We start from the raw sequence: 13,727 nt of genomic DNA, 5'->3' as shown, positions 1-13,727 counted from the left end.
TCGAAAATATTCACTGCAACTGAAAATAACTGGTTGCTGGTTCGTCAACTGAGATTCGCAACTTCAGTTGAAGGTAGCCATACATAAACAGCCCTATTCTGAACGCATGGGAGTTGGGAATTTTTTCCCATTCCCACATTTTCGTATTCTGAATAAAATTTTGTGGGAGTTTTTTTCCCATTTCCCATCTCCCCTCATTCTGAATGAAGTTCGAATTGGGAATTGGTTCCCATGGGAAAAAAGTATACATTCTCTATCTTGAATTGTGGGAGAATTTTGTGTCTTTTTGTGGGAAAAATCTCCCCAGCAAACAGTGTGGGAGTTTAAAAAAAAAAATTCAAGAAATTTCATATTTTTATGAAATTTCATATTTTAAGACATCTACACGACAAAATTATTGCAAATATTTATAATCGCCATGTTTTTGCTTAATAAAAGCATACAAAATGTACTGTAAAATATGTCATTAGTAACTTCGGATTTTGCATATTCTTATATGATACAAAAACCTGCAAGAATCTAACATGTTTTACACCGATAAAAAATTTTCCTTTATGTTATCGAACAAAACAAAAAAAAGTAGTAAACATTAGTAGATTTTTGCAGTTCTGGAACAGACCATATGTATTGAAATACAAGAAAAAGAGTCACGGTTGATTCTATTAACGCAGCACAGCAAGTAAAAACAAATCAATTTAAAAATTTTTGGCAATAATTATTAAAATATATTGGAAAATAACCATAATATATACAATCTTTACAACTTTTATTCATTTTCGTAAAATAACCTTCGGGTTTTTTAAATCAGACGACTAACGTTCTATTGAAAACGTGTTAGTCTTCTCAACGACACGACAACGATCACACAAACGTGTACATACATATATGCTAAATTATTGCAATGTTATTCCATTTTCCGAAATGCCTTTTCTTGAATAGGATCGTTATTTTTGAACGTAGAAGCTTTAAATTTTGCAAGGCATGAGTTTTAGTTTTAGATTCAATCAAAAACTTTATCATAGCGATTATGAATCTTCACGTAGGGAGCTACTCACAAGTGAGTTGCAGTTCACTTTCACCTGCTCGAGCTATTATGATTGAGCAGGGAGGAGCACAAAAAGTGAACAAGGGTTGACAAGTCGGAAAATGGAAAATAATGGCGCGACTTGTGAACCCTTGAAATAATAATTTGTGTTGCCATACCGTCATTTTTTGCACAAATAACTTTGAGATTAATTAATTCTTATTTTTTGTATAAAAAATAAATAAATTTTCAAATTAATAAACATTTCTAGCAAGAAAAATGTCAGTTATTAACAATCCACTGTAAAAGAACATGGATATTGGTAAAAGAAAATACAACATTAAAACAACATGGCAACATCTGCAACAGCTGTTCTTTTGTTTTGGCAGATATGTGAAAATTGTTTATTTACACTGAAGAATTCGTGAAATTTATTGGAAAATCGTAAAAAAGTGAACAAATGTCGTTTAAAAACGTCATTAAATGGCTACAATAAGTAAATGTTTAATGTTGCATTTTGGGTGATAACAGAAATGGCAAATTCTGAGGAATACCAAGGAAATGAAGTGGAAGTTGTGTTTAGCACCATCTCCCATTCTTACCAAGACTGCGACCCCAAAAGATCCAAATCGTGTACATTACTCTCTCTAGGAATAACAATTGCAGACATGGGTTGCTCCTGATTGGGTCCTTGTATAGTTGTGAGCCGCTTTATGCAGAATGTACCTTTTTGATCTGTCCATACCTGAAAACTCGATTTAGGCCTTCCTTCACTGATACATACCACGGGCAACGTTTTAGTTACAGTACTTGCTCGGGCATTACCGTGAGATAGGGATGGCTCTCACGGTAATGCCCGAGCAAGTACTGTAACTAAAACGTTGGGTGGGTTGGCCCGACACACTAGGTCCATCAAGAATGATCTTCACGTTCTAGAGAGGGAAGCCCAACCATACTGGATAGAATCCCTTGCTCAAAAAGCATTTCAAGTAGTTTTGAATAGCTTTCACATAGTCGCAGGTTCTAATGTAAACAAATATAGTGTGAATAAAGTCCACAACAAACCAGAGTAGTTCTTGCTCAACTATACTTGGGATATTGCAGTCGTCCAAATTCTTAGGCAAATATTGATAGCACCATGCACAGCACTCTGCGTCTTTTAATGGTGCGATGCCAAACCTAGTCATATAACTCCAGTGGATAGTTACATGCCATTCTTGGAACTGAAGGTAGACCCAATTTTGTACCAAATTCTGAAAGAATTCAGAGATTCAGACCGAATTCGTAAAGAACTCTGAAAAAATGTTAGCGGTCAATGTCCTAAGCTTTAAAAAACAAGAACATTCGTTTTATGCAACTATAAACATTATGGTAGAAATTTATAATAATGATATTTCTTTCTTTTTATAAGAATAAAAACAAAAACGCCCATTTGTTTTTAAATTTTTAAGTTGACCTCAAACCAAATTAAAACCAAAGAAAATGGCGTCCAAAGGTCAACAATAACCTCACAACATAAAAAATCTCTTATTATTTTTTGTTACTTTCAACCTAAAATACAATTAATTGTCATTACAGATACAAAATATTCGTATTTTTTAAAATAAATGTTCACACTTAAATTTTTTTGTTCAACTCACTTTGATTTCGGTAGTGAGAAATTTCAGCAGAAATTTGCCTCTTTTTCTCACTTTTGTTACATTTGTAATAGCTAATTTTTTCACGAACGTGAGTTTTGCTCACCCTCTTGTTGTTTATAATAAGGGAACAGTGAGAACATAACATCACTCACGGCGATATGATGTTTATAATAGGGGAGGAGGCGAGAAAGAGAAAACTCACGGTGTGAGGCCGTTCATAATTGGGCTGTATTTATTTTTTTTTTTTTTTTTTGAGATATGTACGTCTTCTAAATATGTAATAATCGAGAAACATATCCGAATTTATATTTTTGAATTTTTTTAAAAATATGCAAAATACGAGTTCTAGCGATCATTAGGAATAAGTAAAACTAGCGATATACGCGTTAAACCCCTAAAGGGCTGTTTACACCATCTATCAATGTCATATGAGCTGTCATTTCTTTCACCCATTCGACATTCTCTATGTTTGTCAAAATTGAAGTCATCCATACAACTTTCAATTTGTGCGTTCATACCTACAAGTCTTATTTTTGTATGACATAACCTATAAATATAAAAACAGCTGTTTTTGTCATTGTTTACATTTATTGTTGAGTTACAAATTTGCGCAAATTTTTAATTTTGGTTGAAGGAAAATGAATATCTAGCATGTTTGTTGTGGTAGAATAGGTTTTTGGGGTTATAGAGGCATTCATGTTTTGCCACAAAGCAATAATTTCCAACACTGCTCTTTTCGACCCATCGATCTGAAAATAACATTATAAACACCCTTTATTTACTTTTCTAAAGACTTAAATATACATAACTTTCCATTTTTTTTAAGATTTTGTTTTTCAATTTTTTTTTTGAGAATGCCAGAAAACAGGTGATAAATTTATGTTTACATACGAGAATGCCATATCAAATAGAGCGCTCCCTAAATGAAAAATTTACATATGAGTTGCCAAATCATTTTGATAGATGAAAACTTTCATAGTGGTCACACTATGTGTACAACATTCGCAGGTAGAAAATTTGACATCTCATACGACATTGATAGATGGTGTAAACAACCCTTAACTAAAATTATTCCGAATCAACATACAATTTTTAAATTCGTTGCAAACTTAAAAAGTTCAAGTGCATTATTAATTGGCCTTATAAGGCTTCCTATGTATTGATATTTATAATGAAATGAAAAGTTCCTATTACTTTATACACAAAACTTATGTTTGCCTTCTAATTAAAAAAATGCTTACACCAATTCGCAAATTCTGAAGAAAATGTGCTTATTAGAACAACGCCACACATCGTTGACTCCATTCACTTAAAAAATCCATAAATCAATGCACGGTTGTTGAATTAAGTGAGTTGTGCTTTGCTAATCTAATTCAAAAACCGCGAATTCAATGCAAATAGGCATTTTCTATTACAAAACAAAATTACAGCTCCCAAAAGTATGCTATAGTAATTTGGTGTCACTGATTTCGAATTTCGAAATTTCAGCTCCCATCTTTTGATGTTCCCACGTCGTTGAGAATATGGAAAACGTGGGAATGGGAAATTTCGCTCCCATGGGAAACAGTTCCCATGGGAATGTTCAGAATAGGGCTGAAAGTAATTTTGACAACTGACGACTCCACTCAACGATAATTGCTATCGACAATCGACCCCTTTATCTTATTGTGAAGAAATATGACATAACTGTGCGACTCCTATTGACAATATCTGTCAATTTAAACCCATTAACGCTGTTATTTCGGTGTCCGCGGAATAATTTATAGGTTTTCTTTGGTGAAAAGTGATGTGAAAGCCTTACTTTATCGACTTAAAGAAAATTCGGCGTTAATATCTCAAAAGTTTGCGAAAATAAAGTACTGTTCTATCCTGATGACCAAAAATAAATACCTATTTTTCATAGTACTATCCGAAAAATGACCAGAAAATCATTTCGCGAAGAACTAGAAACATGATAACTCTGGACGATAACTCCAGCCTTTGTAAATCGTCTTGTTTAGTCTAGGATGACAAGCCCCATAGCCATTTAAGGTTCCTGCAGTAGGTTAAGATGGCTGTGGGGCTATGGAGAGAAAGTAAGAGAGATACCATCCCTTGTGTACAGATTTCCCCTAAAGAACGAGGAATCCTCAATTATTTGTTCTAAATCACAGGCGTAATTTAGAGCCTTGAATATTGTAATATTTGTTGCCACCACAAGTATTTAAATATTTACGTGATGTTGGTTTGGCACAATAAGAAAAAAAGCACTTTGACTTTATAATAAAAACACTGCCAGACGACAGATTTTATTTTTTGATTTTGTTTGGGGGTTTTGGTTTAGGTTTTTAAATTTGGCGATCAGGGCGATCTTCACACTTCACGACTTAGGTACGAAAAGTGGTTAGAGATGGGGCCATATCGATCATTACAGATCGATATCGATCAAATCGTCATCGATGGATCCTGTCTCCATTGGTGTGGATCGCATTGCTGGATGGGGTCGAACTTCGACATCCTCCCCCCCCCTTGCACGGGTGCAACCTTTATGATGGACGCCATTACCTTCATTTGGTCCGCAATCTCCTTCAAAATCTTCTTTGTGCATTCCTCTTCAGACATCTGAGGCTCCATCTTTGGCACTGCTACTTGAAGAGTGTCCTGTTGTTGTCGTAGTTCGTTGTTGGTTTTGCCGCTCTGTTGTTTGTTTGGACCTCGATTGGCAGTCTGTTGGCTGTTGCCCCGCTTCTAGTTGTTGTTGTTGCCTCGCTTCTGGCTGTTGTTGTTGTTTTGGGGGCGATTGGACATCCTTTGGCTGTTGTAGTTATTGCCCCACTGTTGGTTGTTGTTGGACCGCTGTAGGTGGTTATTGTTGCCCCGCTACTGCTGTTGGTTCTGTTGTTGTTGACCTCTACCAGTTTGCCTTTTCTTCTTCGATTGGAGGGCCCCTTGGTTGTTGGGATGCAGCTAGGTATGATGCCTCACCCTGCATATCAGGCATCTTCCGGAGTTGCAGTCCCTCAAAAAGTGGTCCCTAGACAGACAGTTGAGGCAGTATTTGTGAACTCGAGCCGCATATAACCTGTCCTCAGGAGTCATTCGCCTGAACATCGCGCATGACTTGAGCTGGTGACGTTTGAAGCAGACGAGACAGTTGGGGGATGCTTCTTTCGGACCATTCATGTTCTGGAAAGAGATGTAAAGAGCGAAACACACAAAGGGTTTGACCATACGATATATGGTCCGTTAATAAAGTGGGATCTTTCCAAAACACATAGACGACACTTTGAACTACTTGTTTTCTACGGGTAAGACTGATAACTTGGAGATAGGCCTCGTTATTATGCCATCGGCAGTTTTTATATCTGCCACCCTGACATGTTCGTCGTCACCTATGTAGGTCATTACTACGCGCCCCATTTTCCAATCGTTAAGGGGTAAGTTGTCCTCTTTGATGAGAACAAAGTCGCATTTTTCTACATCACGTTCGGGATATTGTCATTTATACCTCTTATGCAGTTCTTGCAAATATTCAGTTTTCCACCTCCTACTGAATTCATGATGCAAGACCTTGAGCTTTTCCCACCGATTTATATCCGAGATATTATCTAGGGGTAATTCTGGTGCGAATAATAAGGGACCCCCTCTAAGAAAATGAGCAGGAGTCAAAGCTTCTAACTCTTCAGGATCTTCGGATAAGAGAGAAATAGGACGCGAATTCAACACACTTTCTATTCTAACTAGAATCGTAGTGAATTCCTCAAAATTGTATTTTTGCTGGCCAGTTAATTTTTTGAAATGAGCTTTAAAACTCTTTACTCCTGCCTCCCATAAGCCACCCATAAGTGGAGCACCAGGAGGAATAAATCTCCATTCAAACCTCGAAGCGCATATTTATTAGAAATGTCTTTTGCTGAAATCTTGATAAAAATATCGAATTCTTTCAACAGTTCCCTGCTCGCACCAACAAAATTGGTTCCGTTATCAGACATGACACATTTTGGCAAACCTCTTCTTCCTACAAATCTCGCAAAGGTAGCATGGAGCGCATCAGACGTTAAACTGGTACACGTTTCCAGATGTATTGCCTTTGTTGCGAAACACACGAAAACACAGGCATATGCTTTTTGAAAGGGTGAATTTTTTAGGTTCCTAGCATTAACCTGAAACGGACCAGCAAAGTCCACACCTGTATAGGTAAATGGCAAGGTAAGCATTGAACGTTCTAGAGGTAACGCCGCCATCAATTGTGTTTTGACATTTTGTTTGTGCTGAACGCACACTAAACATTTTTTAACGGTTCTTCCCAATCGAGGAATATAAAATTGGCTTCGAATCGTTGACGTCATTAGTTTGGTGTCGGCGTGCAATGAACAAAGTTCACGAAAAGACCACATAAATGTGAGTTTGTTGGTACAATGATTGGAAATCTTTCATCGTGTATCAGCCTATGTTTTTGTCAGTTTCTTCAACACTCTCACATAGCGTACAATGCTCAATTTTGTTGTCCTCCAACTTGTCATAGATCTAATGCCACGGTGCAGTGACCGGTAATGGTGCCTACAGGTCTATATCGGACAATTCCTTAACAAAAGTTCAACATTTTCACTTACATATGTGCAGCTCAAAGACTGACCGGGGATAGTTTTGAAATTTTTACTGAAGGTGGTTCTTGTGATCCTGATTTGAACCATATTATTTATCCGTGTGGCAAGTCCATACATGCGATATAAAGACACGATAACAAAGGAATGATTACTTTGGCCCAAACTTTGGGCATCATAGTAGTTCTTACAAATTTTATTCAAGTTCAAAGATGATTCTCCTATCGTGAGTTTAGATATTTTTTCAATCAATCAAATTGCACATTATTTTAATTATAGCTCTGTTCCTTTACGTGCAAGAATCTTACATTTTTACCACTTTTTACTCGAAAAACGTTCCTTTACTTCAGACACAACACAATTCATATGGGATCAGTTTACAACTTTTGCCACTTTTGCCGGTTTTACCATTTTCAAAAGTAAAGGAACAGACCATATGTTAAGATAGTGGTCCTGTGCGAGGGTTTTTAAGTTTTCGTTTCAAATTTAGTCTGAAATATGTCAAGAAACTCCGTTTACCACTAATGAAATAACAACCGGGTTTTCATATGACAAGAAAATCTAATATCACTATCCACTCTCGCCCAATTTAGCAAAATATTCACCTAACAATATTCCAAGGTATAAATTTATAATAGTTATAGTTTGTTTCCAAAGAAACAATGGACAATGTAAGACATAAAACTAACTGCAACCATACTTATTGAATTTCTTATTGTTTTCCCTCCATTGTTTGTTTCTAATATCACAGATCGATATCATAAATGTCTATTAAATTTTCTATGTCTGGAGGGAAATGACATTATATAAGAACAGCAGCATTGCATCAGATAAATTGACCTCAATCCTTTTATGTCCTAAAAGCTACCACTTTCAGGCTGTTTGTTGTTCTTCATTGAAAACACGTGCTGTTTGGTGTTAAAACCACCCCCTATTTGTTGGGGGTATAAATGGAAATATTGTATATTGTATTTATTTATGTATGTTTCTTTGTACATGCTGATATTAATGTAATAGCAGTGTTTTTTTTTAATGCGGTTAAAATTCAAAAATTTTAAATTTAAACATTTAAGTAGAACTAAAGCTTGGAACTTTATTTCCATACGTTAGTGACACTGTATTTGTAATTAGTATCAATTATGGTATCATTCAACATGGCTAGTATATGACAATTACCCTGTTGACTTATTTGTTTAATTTAGTATTTATTAGTTTTTGGTTTTCAATCAATAACAATTTCCACTTACCCCTTCCTCTGTGTCCTGTTTGTCCTTATTTTCAATAATCGTTGCCATGTGTTAAATAAGCATCCCCTTTTGTCCTTTTTTGTTGTTACGCAGAAAGCACGTTAACATAGACATGGTGGATACATTTTGTGGGCGTCTTCATTCATCGTTTTGCTCCATTACATTTAGCTGTATTCTAGCTTAATGTGTATGGTGGGGTCTCTTCGTTTTGTCCACTGTATCCTTGCTTTGCGTAAAGGTTCCTTGTTGACATTGGCAATGAATGAAATGTGAACGTGTTTGTATGTATGTACATACGATTTTATATCGGATACATACAAACAATAATAAAATCATATAACCATACATATATACATGTGTATGTATGTACATATAACATATATGTATACGCATATGTACAGTATTAAGTTCATGTAACTTATATACTAATATGTCCTTATGTTTGTATATATTGACATACATAATTTCATATCATGTTGTTTTGTTCTCCTTTTGCCGCCGTTGCTGGGTTTCACATCATGGCAGTTTTGAAAGTAATCATGACTAATTCCTATTTGTTTTATGTGCTTCTCACATCCTTCCATCATCCATAATGCGAACAAAGGATGAGCAACAGCATGAATGTACGAGTATGTAAATATTTCTACAGAGTAATACTTTACTAAAGGCATTAGTTGGAGGTCATGATTGTGGAAATCAAGAATTCATGAGAGAAGGCCACCAGTTATAAAAGCTAAAGCCTTAGTAAGGACATATTTGACCTATTTTGTCATATATGAGCACAAAATTGCGTCTAAGTATTTTCTTGTTATTTTTATCTCTAGATATTTAATTGGAAATAGTATGAGAAATGGTCAGAAAGAAGATTTAATGGGTATGGTATGATTGCGCAGTCGTCGCTTGCAGGTCTTTGTTTTCAAACGGTTTATTTTTAATGGAATGGTTGTTATAGAAAATAGTGTCGCAGGATGGAGCCATTTGCAAAGATTTCTTCGCAGATTTGAGACGTCATTGACTATATACAGTGAGCGTCAAAATAAAGTTGCCACTTCTTAACATTTTTTGATTGCATTATTACACGGACATAGAGATATTATACGTATAACATATAAATGTAACTTTTTTAGGTATTTTGTGGTGAATTAAAATCCAGAAAATATTAGGCCCTTCCAACGTTTCTATAGGGAATAAATGAAGATTGCCAAAAAAAACCCAAAATTTGACGCGTCAAAGTTTATACTTTTGCCAAACTCAAGATTTTTCTTATTTCTTTAACAAAATGAAGGGATATTTTGGTTTTTGAATTTCTTTTTATTACATTCGATCCTCCAAATAATAAATCATCGAGTCTTTTGGTGTAATCCGGCGATATTTCCCACCTTTGGACCCGTGGAACCGCTTTCGTGTAATTTTTGTAATTTTTTAACTTTCTGTCGAATTTTTTCGGCAAGTACTCAATGGATTTGAAGTCTAGAGACTTCAATGAGTGATCCGATATAATATAGCAACTTGTTATTCATAAATATGGGCGAATGCGTCAGATCCCTGCCCATACGTTACGTAAACTTTTGGTATTAGCCCCATTCCTCTAGACTAGGGTCTTTAATATCGTGTCAATAAAGGTGGAAGATATTGTTCTCATATTCCGGAACCCATAAGAGTCATTTATCCTCACTCTGTTACTGTCATGGACCCCCTGAACATACAGAAGACTTCTCAATATTTGATTGTGTATACATCATTCTCACCGTTAAAATCATTGTTCATACTTTTTGTACAGTTTTGCCATTTTTGTCAACCAATCTGTGAAAATGGTCGGAATTATTGAAGAACATCGTTTCCTACACAAATTTTGCTATAAAATCCGCAAAAATGTCGAGAAATGCATAGGAAGCTTTCAATGATGGGAATGTGGTAGATATACATAAACAGTATGCAGTCTTATATATATTCAGGGGGGGCATGACAGTAACGGGGTGCGAATTAATAGCTTATATAGGTTCAGGATTATGAGAATAATATCTTCCCCTCATATTGACACGATATTCAAGACCCTAGAGGAATGGGGGCTAATACCCAAGGTTTACGCAACATATGGGCAGGGATCTGAAGCACTCGCCTATATTTATGAACAACATGCTGCTAGATTTGACTCCTATGTATATGGGATCACTCTTTGAAGTCTCTAGACTTCAAATCCATTGAGTACTTGTCGACGGGTCCAACGAGGGAAACATCGCCGGATTACACCAAAAGACTCGTTGATTTGTTGTTTGGAGGCCTCGAATGTAATAAAAAGAAATTCAAAAGCCAAAATATCCCTTTATTTTGTTAAAGAAATAAGAAAATTCTTGCGTTTGGCAAAAGTGTACACTTTATTTTGACGCGTCAAATCTTTGGATATTTTGGTAATCTTCATTTCTTCATTTAGTTTTATTATTTTATTTTCTTCTTCCGTTTGGCGATCATCATTAGGGATTTCTGACATTAAATAAAACATAAAAACATTAATTATATAAATGTTAACAAAAATACAGTAACTGGTAATTACTGGGTAGATTCCGTATTGCGACGCGAGTCGTGTCGCGTTGCCAGTTGCAATTTTTCCATTACGTATGGCAAAAGTCGCCCGACGATGTCAAATTCTGTCGCCATAAAGTTCATTTTCCGGCGACAACAAATTAGCTGTCGCCGTGCATTTTTGCAAACGAATAACAACGAAAAAATGAAACGTAGATCACATTTTCATTTATTTTAAGTGAATTTATTTAATATTTGGTTCTTCAGTACTTATATTGGTAAAAACAAAACAGCAATTTGAAATGCTGCTTAAAAAATGAAAGCCCACCGAAACGAGCTCGTGGAGTCAGACTTTTTGGCGAAACTAAAGCCACTTTTGATGAGGTGTGGAAGGATGTTGTGGAGCAATTAAATAGTTGTGTGCGTACACCAGATGAATGGAACAGAGTATGGACACATTTTAAATCCAAACGAAAGAAAAAAATTTCTTTAAAAAAGAACATTACAGCTACAGTAGGTGGACCATCACAAGAAATATCATTGTCGTCGATGGAGCAAGCGGTAGCAGACTTACTGCAAATTAATATGGTTTCAAATCCTGCAGGTGCGATCTACGGAATTGAAGAGACATGGGATGATAATAACAGTGAAATTGGACAATCTGCTGAGGTAGAAAATGAAAAACCTCAAAATGAAGTAGAAATTGACAACGTACTTGCCAACTAAACGTTTAAACTAAAAACTTTTCTAATTAATTAATTGGATTAATCGAGCTAATATGGCCTAAGGAGTTTTTGTATTGAAAAATGAATTCTAGCGAAATACCACACACTCAACCATTACGCTACGATCGTTTCGCCTGGTGGTTTAAGCCAGGCTCATCAGGCGTATTTTGAATGCTAATGGCTAGAAGACAAAGGCTGATTTTGATAACTTCTATTTATACAAACATTTTTACAATTTTGTAATTATGAAGTATTTATGGAAGTCTTTTTCTTTATCAAGTCACCCTAGTGTCTTGTCTAGGAATCATTTTCTCAATACATACACATAGCGTAGCGTAATGGTTGAGTGTGTGGTATTTCGCTAGAATTCATTTTTCAATACAAAAACTCCTTAGGCCATATTAGCTCGATTAATCCAATTAATTAATTAAAAACTTTCATAAATAATGGCCTTCGTCCTAAAAAGACAATAATAAATAAAAATCTTCACAGCAGAGCCCGGCTGCCCCGGCTGAGGTTTGAACCTGGGTCCTCTCCAACAAACAGACAATGTTGTCGAGATCTCAGCGTTCTAAGCCACTGCCAATGTATCATATCAACAAACTAGTCGACATGATGCCAATGTATCATATCAACAAAACTAGTCGACATGATATCCAAAACTTCAAAAACTGAAGGCATTACAATTCATGAAGGAAACCCCCCTTTGATTGTATATGTGTATGTATTGAGAAAATGATTCCTAGACAAGACACTAGGGTGACTTGATAAAGAAAAAGACTTCCATAAATACTTCATAATTACAAAATTGTAAAAATGTTTGTATAAATAGAAGTTATCAAAATCAGCCTTTGTCTTCTAGCCATTAGCATTCAAAATACGCCTGATGAGCCTGGCTTAAACCACCAGGCGAAACGATCGTAGCGTAATGGTTGAGTGTGTGGTATTTCGCTAGAATTCATTGTTCAATACAAAAACTCCTTAGGCCATATTAGCTCGATTAATCCAATTAATTAATTAAAAACTTTCATAAATAATGGCCTTCGTCCTAAAAAGACAATAATAAATAAAAAACTTTTCTATTCAGATATAAATGGCGAACATCTTCCTTTGGTCCCATTATACAAATGTACGTGTGTTCCGTCAATGCACCCGACAACGCCTGGAAAATTTGTTTTTGAATAAAAATAATTTTTATTTTGACGCGTTTCCTCTTCTGTTAATTTGGAAACAATCCAAATTGTACACAGTTTTTCCTCTATTAACTCCAGAACTTCGCTTAATACCTTTTACAATGTGGGTTGAGCCATCCCGAGGTTAAAGTCATTGCCATGAGATTTTTGTAAGCTTCCTTCTGCACAAAACATTAAAGCAGCACACACTTTAAGTAGTGGCTGTATTGCTGTTGATCTGTGGGTTTTTTTTGAAGTCATTTTTAATGCCTCCACTATATAAATAACAGTGTATTTTGGAATCCGAAAATAGACTTTAAACCTAAAAAATTAACAATTATTTTGATGAAAATGTTGGAAACCAAACAAACTCACAAAACTGATGGCAATTCTAAAGGATTAGATTTATCTCTTAAGTGTCGTCTGATAGATGCTACGTTAACTATATTTTCTTCATTGTCATCAAAAAATAGTTCCACTGAGCTTATCATTTTAGAAAACTATAACTTTTGTGTACAGCTTGTTCTGATATTTTTTTCTAAGTCCTAATTTACATTGGGCGAGTTTACTTGCGGCAATTGTCATTTTGTAGGAGAGAGAGGTGAGGCATATGGTAACCCTTTGCCTCTCAACACCCTCTCTCACCTACAAACTGACAATTGCCGCAAGTAAACTCGCCTAATGTAAATTGGGACTAATTTATTGAAATCAAAACAAAAAACGCTCCGCTACATCGCCGATAACTTGTTATCGACGATTATTTTACATCGCTTTACGTAGTGCGGTTTTTAAATTTTGTCACAGAGACGATAGACG

General features: G+C 35.5%; 1 long non-coding RNA gene across 1 annotated transcript in view; it reads right to left on the bottom strand.

Moving 5' to 3' along the window:
* Positions 1-13,479, bottom strand: part of LOC141389986 (uncharacterized) — a 35,953-nt gene extending 22,474 nt beyond the window's left edge. The window contains exons 1-2 of the long non-coding RNA XR_012409241.1: positions 13,287-13,479; positions 5,209-13,233 (exon numbers count right to left, since the gene is read on the bottom strand). This is a non-coding gene — a long non-coding RNA (uncharacterized lncRNA). The remainder of the gene's footprint in view (positions 1-5,208; positions 13,234-13,286) is intronic.
* Between the last annotated feature and the right edge of the window lie 248 nt (positions 13,480-13,727).

Source organism: Musca autumnalis, unplaced genomic scaffold (assembly GCF_047663935.1).
Source record: "Musca autumnalis isolate F117 unplaced genomic scaffold, ASM4766393v1 scaffold_1, whole genome shotgun sequence".
In the NCBI taxonomy this organism is placed as follows: Eukaryota; Metazoa; Arthropoda; class Insecta; order Diptera; family Muscidae; genus Musca; species Musca autumnalis.
Note: the sequence above shows the minus strand (reverse complement) of the source record. Positions and strands in the feature narration are given on the sequence as shown.